Source organism: Pinus tabuliformis, chromosome 9 (assembly GCF_031772625.1).
Source record: "Pinus tabuliformis cultivar Carrire ecotype Pingquan chromosome 9, CPIR1, whole genome shotgun sequence".
Classification (NCBI taxonomy): domain Eukaryota; kingdom Viridiplantae; phylum Streptophyta; class Pinopsida; order Pinales; family Pinaceae; genus Pinus; species Pinus tabuliformis.
Window position 1 is genome coordinate 1,941,801,743 of NC_142307.1, and position 10,135 is coordinate 1,941,811,877.

A 10,135-nucleotide genomic window follows, 5' to 3' on the forward strand; every position below is an offset into this window, starting at 1 on the left:
GACTATCCTTATCTAGTGCATAACTAATTTATTAATTACATAATGGCTAAACTGAAATTACAAATGGTTTTCATTTAATCAAAATCCAAAATCTTTGCTCCTCGTAGCATGATGCTTTTCTGGCTCTTAACACATGTCCTTTTGCTGCTTGGGTTGAGATGGCTGAGCTACAGATGCAATGAATGCTGACTTTGGATGCTTGAAAGCGCTGATGGCTCATTAATTGACCAAAAGATGTGCTCCTATTTTAACGGTCTCTGTCTCCCAACATTCTCCGAAAGTTCAGCAACATGTCTCAGCTCTTTTAATAACCCCAAGTATGGAATGCTGCCATGTTTTTGATGTGTTGGCCACCCTTTTCCATATACCTGTGTGATAACCAAACTTTCAAAAAGATTTGCAGTCACATGTACATAATTAACTGGCTTAACTGAAACATGCAGCTACAGCAGTTTCGTAGCGCGCTACGAAACTGCTGTATAATTTCATCATACACAGTCTCATCACTTCTCTGCATTCTTGCTATCCTTTCCCTGCAGTTGATGGACTTACAACAGATAAATGACGAATAACAGCTGCTCCTAACAACACTGAAGCCACCACTGTATAGCTAATGCAATGATCAAGATACCAATAATGTACTCTGAAGCATATTAAGAAGACTCTGTATATTCCAGCCACAAACAAAACAACAATTCGACTTTTTGAAAAGCTCAAAGCCAAATAATCATGCTTCAGTACTAACTTCAATCCCATCCACATAAGCAAACTTATAGGACCTCCGGACATACTCATCTGCATCTAGGCCTGCTCCATGAAAAACCAATCCATAACATGTGTATCTCTGTCCATTTTCAAGAGTCCTTCATCAAATGTCTTTAGATATTTGATCTGCACATTTGTACCATCTTTGCTGTAAACTTCAGGAAAGGACATGCTGAAGCATGTTATAGACAAGGCAGTAGAAGCTGTGAAACTGAATTTAGTTGCATAAAATGATGCAACAGATAAAAGGTTTTTGATTACCAACATGGCATCCTTCAAATCACTGATGTTATATTTATCTGCAAAGCCAACTTTCAAAGACAGGTGATCTAGCAGCTTAGAATAGCACAGTGAGCACCAATGCTTCTTTGACCATTCACCAGCAATTTCCATGATATTTTGAAATGCAACAAAAATATAAGAACGTTAATGAATAATAGCACCATGTATTAATTCTTCATCCAGTTCAGGGTTTAGTGCCCATTGCCACATTCCAAGTTTTAATGTATTCAAACAAGGAGGGAAATACTCGAATTTGAAGGGCTAACAGAGCTTGATAATTTCTCTTCAATTTTATCACGGGGAACAGAGGACATTCCAGTTCTTCTAACTTCCTTATCTTCTTTCTTGACCATTGTTTTCCATTTTTAATGCGCTGAGGATGTAAGCACAGTTCCAGGCAATATCTCATCTTCCAAGTTCTGGAATGAGTGAATCAAAAAGATCAAGTAATTTGTTTCTCTGCTATGTTTAGGTTTCTTTCCTGCTGTTTCAGTAACCAAACTCATCTTAAGAAACTCTCTAATGCATTGTCCCTGTCATGAAAGCCTTTCCATGTTGGCACATTTTCCCCAAACCTTTCCTTCGCCATTAAAATCATAGACATAAGATGCTCAAAGGTTGCGTTGTCGGGTTCAAAATTATGCGACAGATAATTCTTCAGATATCGGCTGACTTCAAGGAGTATCACCCTTTGCAAAGGAACAGATTTGCCACTTGTTACAAGAAGTTCAGTTCTATAAATCTCCTCCACAAGGCTAGAATTAAAAGTATGCTTTGACACAACATCTGGAGAGATTATCTAGTTTGCATTTGCAGTTTTGGTAATCCGATCTCTTTGAATCTCGTCAAGAGCGATTATATTTCCTGAAATAGACCCCGTCTTCAAACTGTGTATCTTTATGTATGCAGCCATCGCTGGCATCCGAATGGAATTGATGTAGAAAACCGTAACCAGATTAACTAAGGTTCCTATCATGACAGCATCACCTGTCGCCTTTTGAGCAGAAGCAACTCGTTTGAATGCTCGTTCTGACTCCAGTGTGCGAACCCGGAGCATTCAAATCTCCTTGTTCCAGGCGTTGGATAAACTCAGCAAGTTTTTCAACTTTGTCAGCCTGTCTAAAGAGATTAGAAAATACACGTGACTGCCGATCCCCTTAATGGATTCTGGTTCATCAAATTGTGTTCTACCCATTGCAGAAGCCACTGGATACCACACCAAATCGGATTTTTCGTATGGCTGGGAAACTGTTTCAAATGTAAGGCGAGAAAAGTCATTCAACCAAGCATCAATTTTACTCTCCGTCCCCAATATAACATGCATTCAATCATGAAGCCACGCCAACGCCTTAGAGGAACGTGTAGTCAAAATAGTAAATGAAAAGAATACTCCTCCTTCAGAATCTTGCCATGTGTCATAAGGAGCTACAGGTAGGCAAAGAAAAGCTATGAGGGATAAAACTTCACGAGGTTCAGCAAAACGCTTTAAAGGAATATGATCAAGTAACACAAACTCTTTGTCTTCCAAGAGCTTCTCCAAGAGCGATGTCTTGGTACGCCATGATGCCACACAGTTAACACGTATGTTGTCACTTGTCCACGCACATGCAAGACTTTTTGTGAGTTGACTCATTACTCCTTTGCTGGCTGCATACATGGTACCAGAAAATGGCTACAACACCAACAACCGATGAAATGAAAACAATGCTTCCCCTTTTTAATGCTTTTAGTAGAGGATGTGACAGCTGAGACATATGATAAGCTGATTCAACGTTGGTAGACATAAGAAATGAGAAATCCTCATATTTATACCGACATTAATAATCAACATATTGAGTTTCCCATTGCAAAATGAAAAACATCTTTCAATCAACTCCTCTTGTGCTGAACGAGATGATAAAACATAGACTATACCATCAAACTACAGCCCAGATTCCTTTCACTGAGTCAAACATTCATTAAAATCCTTCTCTGTACGCGAACATGTCATTAACAGTGGAAATCCTTTGTTCATTTATCTTGAAAATGTATATAGAATGATTGCTTCTTCGCTCCATCCTTTTTCCACTCGTAAAATCCTTCAACTGACACAAGGTAATGATAACTTGGAATAAGTCAACGAACAGAAGCCTTCTCATAACCGATTCTGATCAAGCATTGATTTCAAAAAGGACCACGGTTTTGAGACTTGAGTATGAAACAGAGTTTTGATGGAACTTCGTTGGTGATCATGAGAACCTGCCACAACAACTGTGAGCGCAAAGCAAAATTACCACTGGAATGTTCCCCTTCAATGGAGTACAACCCCACATAAAACAGCTTGACAAACCTCGTTTCCTGCAGTGTTTCCATCAATTCACTTTAAATATCCGTCATTTCCCAATTTCGCAGCGCAGCCAGTGCAAGGTCAGTGCTTTCGCTACGAAATCACTAAAACAGATGGCGCTGCGAAACTGCTAATGGATTTATGTGCTGCGAAAACACCCTGTCTTTAAGCTAGGCAAAAAAATTTTGGCAACAGAATTATCAGTGATAACAGGTCCTTTACTAGGAAATGCAGATCGTAAGGATTGAAACTTTTGGTGCCGAAGGTGAATCTTTTGAATTCCTCCGAATTTGGTGCCGAAGTGTACTCAGAGGTTTCCAAAGGTGTCCATGCCCAACCCAAGCCTAGGAACCGCTGACGGACATAGATTGCATCTTGTATGTAAGCGGACATGTATATCTTCACTTTCCGACCCTTGGGCGGATGTCGGGATTCTGTTGCCTGTCCCTTCAACCTGAGAGCCAACATGTCAGACCAGTGGTAAGGTCTTCCTTCACTATCCAATTGATACACCACAATCACCCAACTATGCGAGAAGGTCTTTGTGCTCTCTTGGTCGTATAAGCAACATGCAAAGATGACCAAGTACTAATATGCCTTCCGCAGTATATTCAATTTGTAAACCTGGCTGGGTGTTGTCCTAAACTTGGCTGCCTCTTTGACCCAACTCTTCAAGATATCTCTTGAGTTTGCACTGCTACTGGGTCTGCTGAATGGTTTCTCCATCGTGACCACTAGCTGTGGAAAGTGATACATCTCCTGAAATTCCTTCGCCTTGAAGGTAGAAATCTGTGTTCCACTGGAACTTCTCAATGGCATTGTCTCAGGATCAGTATGTGAGACAATCCAGTGGATCACGTCCGTGCATGGGAACGCGAGATACCTACATGCAATTCGGTACAAGGAAAACATGTGAATGTTGACATAGACCATGCGATCTTCCAGATTTTCCTCAAATGTACCTGAGAATGTATTATTGATGTTCTTCCATTTCATCTTGATATCTTTTTCTATGAACAACTTGGTTTCTTCATAGATAGGAAAGCTCATAGACACTTTCTCGACTGCATATCCAGTGGCGCTCTTAACGATGTCCTTTGACCCTACTCTCTTGGAGGCCATTGTACTTGAAATTTTGAGAGACTGACAAACACTCGTGGTACCTGGAGACATAAAAACACTCATGGAAATAAATTTGTTAGTTGAAAACAAAAACAACTTTGAGGGCTGACATGCAACATATCCAGGTGACTGATTGGGAAGATTACGTAATTATCACTGGGAGGCTAGGAGATTGACTGCCAAAACTATGCAAGGCATAGTATGGGTTGTCAAGAGGCTGATTGACTGTTGGAACTATGTAATTCACAGTCCAGCCTGTCCTGTTGAGTACTAAAACTACACAATGCACAATTTTCATTAGTAGTGGCTGTAAACCAACAAACTATATTTGCGCAGTTTCTGGGGTCAGCAGGGCACTACCTCTCAGAATTACGTAGATCAATCCTAGAGGCCAATGCTCAGCCAACTTTGGACAATTTTTGGGGGGAAGGTTGAGCCTTCACCCTCATAAATTCTCTTTTCTAGTCGGGCAAGGCAAGGTCCGAGCCAAGGCAGCCCAGGCCTGTCGACGGGCGACTGAAAACATGAATAGTTCTGAATGCATGTCGAAGCTAGGTGCGGAGAAGAGTGAATGATACTGCGTGGAAATAGTGAGTGCAGAATTTAGAAAATGGGAAAACAATCATGTCTGTGAAGCGAGTCACCTCAACGGAGACCGTTAGTGCAGAAATAATGTCATTCATGTGACAATGGTGAGATGTAATGAAAAACTCGAAATAATGCTTCTACAAGCTAACATGAATTAAGACGATAGTAGGCATTCAAAAAAACAAAGAAAACAACATTCACACAAAGTAAAATACAAAAAGCGATAAAAATGTAGCAAAAGACATGAAAAGTAGACTTACTTGTAAAAAGCTGAGATGAATGTGCCAAATGCTCCTAGATGTGATGTGGGATGTTAGAGCTCCAAGATCGATGTGATGAATGAGCTCTGAAGCATCAAATAAATAAGTTTGATAAGATCGAGGCTTATGACGTGCATGCCACAAATATAGGAAAAAGCGACACTTAGCGGGAGGTTTCTAAAACGACTTTTGCATGTAACCTCCAGCTACTAAAAATGGATCCCTAAAAGCTAGGGATGCTTTTTGATTTTTTTTTTCTTTTTTGGAAAAAAAACAGCCCATGCATTCAAATTAATATTGCTCAGCCTTGGGGGAAACTAGTCAACCTGGAATCACATGCAATATCCTGTAAGCCTGGGAATGACATTCACGCAGTTTCTGGGCTAAGCAAGTCTGGCTGTTCCTCATGCTTTGCGCATTTTCTGGACTAAAGCCTTGGTTGTTAGTCAAAATTATCTTTGAGCTAAAGCCCAGTGTTGGGATGCATTGTGCAATTTTCAGAGGGTAGGCTGCCTGTCTGGATTGCGCATTTCTAGAGCCCAGCAGGTAGCCCATATGGATTGCACAATTGCCAAAGGAATGCTGGTTCCCCTCCAAAATTGTGCAATTTCCTAGGTGAGCATCAAAACCAGAAAATGGTTTAAGTCCCAGAGTGTTAGCTTGTAGGTGGAAGACAAACAAGTTGACAAGCATAGGCCGGTAACCCACTGAAACTCAATTGAAGCCTTTGTACTTGGAAAATGCAAGACATGTTGCTAGGGGTGGTTGGTAGGGAGGCTCCAAAACGAGGCTAAGGAAAAATTTGGAGGGTGGTTGTAGTCACTACAACACTTGGGTAACATGAATATGGTTTTTCATGAAACTCTCGCAAGATAGTCTTCTTGAGCTCACTATCATTCGACACATAGATCCTATCCCTAAAGCTAATCAAACCATATATTGTAAGATGATAGTCCACATCCTGATCACCTGTACCCTACTATAACCTGTGCATACGCTCCATGCACTTGTCATCCTAGTGTCCTTCATGTAAAATTTGATCCTGTAAGTTTGTCTTATAGGAGCTCATAGCTGCTACATGATTCAATTGCATTCTCCTGTTAAGGGCATATGAAACCATGTTCTCTTTCCCCTTGATGTACCTGATCTCAAATTCAAACTCACTAATTGTGGCCAACCATCTAGCTTGAATGGCATTCATATTTGGCTAGTCAAATAGATACCTCAATCCACAATGATCACTCACCAATACAAACCTACTACCAAGCAGTTAATGTCTCCACATCTTCAGTGCATGGATGATCACTGCCAACTCAAGATCATGTGTTGGATAATTCTAGTCATGCTCATTCAGTTTTTGTGACTCATAGCACACTACCTATCCTTCATGCATGACTCCACCAATTCCTCGCTTGCAAGCATCTGTACACACCACAAACTCTTTGTCTGGATTTGCAATCTTTAACACTCGAGCATTCATCAACAACTTCTTCAATTGCTCAAAATCTACTGCACATTCTTCTGTCCATTCAAATTTCCTACTTTGCCTTTACAGTGACATAATAGGATGTGCAATCCGAGAGAAGTTCCTGATGAACCTTCTGTAGTAACCTGCTAGCCCCATGAATGATCTTACCTCATCCACATTTCTAGGAGCTTCCCACTCCATGATAGCCCTTATCTTTTCTGGATCCACTGCTATGGATTCCTTGGAAACAACACATCCCAAGTAATGTACCTATGTATAAAAGAAACTTCATTTACTAAGCTTAGCATACAAATGATGCTCTCTCAACAATCTCAATATTGCTACTAACTGTTCGACATGCTCTTCCTCATTTTTAGAATATATAAATATGTCATCAATGAATACATTAACAAACTTGTTTAGATAAGGACGCAATACACTATTCATCAAGAACATAAAAGTAGTTGGAGCATTAGTCAAACCAAATGGAACTACAACAAACTCATAATGCCCATACATGGTCCATAGATTTGTCTTGTAGTTGTCCTCTTCTTTAAAGTGCACCTAATGGTATCTTGATCTCAGATCAATCTTTGAGAACGTTTTTTCTCCCTTCAATTGATCAAAAAAGTCATCAATCCTAAAAAATGGATATATGTTCTTAATGGTCACCTTGTTCAACTTCGTATAATCAATGCATAGCTTGAGAGTACCATCATTCTTCTTCACAAATAACATTGGTGCACCCCGCGATGATACACTTGGCCTAATGTATCCCTTTTCAAGCATTTCCTTCAACTAAAACTTCAATTTTATTGACTCTAGAGTGCTTATCTTGTAAGGTGCCTTCAATGTTGGTGATTCCCCTGGTACCAATTCAATGGAAAAGTCCACTTCTCTATGAGGTGGAAACTCTAAAATATATGCTGGAAACACATCCTGAAACTGTTGTAAGATCGGGTACCTTCTCAATAACTTTGCATCTTCAACATCCTTACCTTTATCATTAGAAATATGCATTGCAAATAACACACACCCTTTTCTATGACTGTGTTTTCCTGCATAGTTGTCACCATTCTAACTAATGTTGCCTTCTTCTTACCCTACAAGATCCTATGTTCCTCATTGTAATCCAAGCACTTAATGGATTTGTCATAATAGTCCATCTTAGTCCTATGAAGATATAACCAATCCATACCCAAAATCATATTATATTATCCCAACGGTGATATATTCAAATGCGCTGAGGTAGGCATATCATTCAAGTCGAATGCACAAACTCTTACGAGTGATGCACTCTCTTCTTTGTACCTGTAGCCATCTGCACTAACCAAGATTTTACGTGCACTTATTTATTCAAACCACACTTATCCACTAGGTCAAGACTAACATACTTATAACTAGATCCAGGGTCAATCAAAATAGAAATAAATTGATCACAAAGCTTACCATCCATCTCGATAACAATTTCCTAGTGATCCACTTGATTTTTATCCAATGATTCATAGATACGAGGAATACTCTACCCAACATCCCCAACACTTTTCACCTCTTGTAAACTATAGATCTAATGCCTACCACTCTGATACTACGAAAAATCTCTATTGAGATGTTCCTTGCCACATCCAACACTGCAACAGTCCCATACCATCACCTCTATTCTACTGCCCTCCAGGTTGTGACCTATGGCCCTGTCTAACTATGTTGAACTTCTTATCAGGTGAAACATTTTCTTTATCACCTACATCCAGAGGCCTTGTTGTTTTTGGTTTCCATTTACTTTTAGCTTTGTCTTTCCCTTTCCAAACCTGTTGCGATTCTGTCTTACACTTTCAATTCTCATAACAGTGCTTCAATTTACCAATAACTTCCTCAAGCAAATGAGGCTCATTATACTCAATGCAAAATTGAATTCCACTAAAATATCCCTAAAATTTGTCCTTCTCATCTTTAAGATATGGTACATACCAAAATAACTCCAGAAACTCAGTTGTATACTCCTCATCTTTCATCGGTCCCATCTTTAGCTCATAAATCTCCTTGGCTTTGTTGTTGTAGTACCTCTCTAACAAGTATTTCTTCTTGAAAAAGTCCCTTGAATTCATTCCAACTAAACTCTTACATCCTAATGTCTCTAACTCGTTTCAAATCTTCCCACCAGATGTATGCTTTACCTTTTGGATTGAGGATATCTATTTTGGCCTTCATATTCTCGGTGTATTCATGCAACTCAAAGAATTTCTTCATTCTAAGTAACCATGCATCTTCATCCTTCAGATTCTTCAAATATCCATCAGAGGTAGGTGGCTTTTTATTTCTTGAACTCATCTGGAAAATATCCCCTGCACTCCTCATGTAAGGATTATAATGATGACGATCATAATGCATGTTAGAACTAGAACTAGAATAGAACTTATGTCCATTGTCTCTCCTATCCGGAGTATCCAAGAGCCAGCCAAATTTGATCATTTCATCTTTGATCATGTCATATCTATCTGACTTGTGACCACCATGAGACCTACTACCATATGGCCCATTAGTCTTGTCCTCCTGCCCATGGCTGATCCGAAATGGTCCCTATCTCTGCAATTCTGACAAACTATGAAGGATTACTGCATTAACTTCTGCTTGTTTCTCCCATGCCTGCATGATTATGTCATTATCTACCTTGCAACTTCTTATTTCTACCTTGAAACTTCTCAATGTGTTTACTATGTTAGAAGAGTGCCCAACACCATGCTTCTCATATGATCCTTAAGGGAGTCTTGTGAAATGTTATCTACCATCTTGCTAATCATATTTTTTCTTCTTCCTACAAGTATACCATGTCAACTTAAACCAAAATATAACATAATTAACATACCTCAGTATAGTTCAGGGGAGGATATCTCATCTGCAAGATCAACCAGATTATCACAATAAATGTATAAACATAATCACATTAGTACATAAACATCGTTTCAACCATTATCCATATTTCAATGCATGACCATACCGACCACATAACATGATCTCATGCACAACAAATATCACCATGTCAATGTATGCATAAAAACATATAAGGATTAACATGCATGACCAACATACACTCATGATGACCAAATACAACATCAACACCATCAACTTTCACATGGTGACACAAATGCAACCATGACCACCACCATGCATACACAACAAACAGATAAACCATAATCATAAGGAACACATATGCAACTGATATGTATGCATGTCCAACGCACATTGCCCATCCAGTACAAGAGGTGAACCATGCTTTAATACCACTCTATAACACCCTCCTGCCACATTTACCTAAGTTAACCAGTC

At 39.4% G+C, this 10,135-nt stretch overlaps 1 pseudogene; it reads right to left on the reverse strand.

The window, feature by feature from the left end:
* Positions 1-2,371: 2,371 nt before the first annotated feature.
* On the reverse strand, positions 2,372-3,037 carry LOC149156741 (tropinone reductase homolog At5g06060 pseudogene; annotated as a pseudogene).
* Between the last annotated feature and the right edge of the window lie 7,098 nt (positions 3,038-10,135).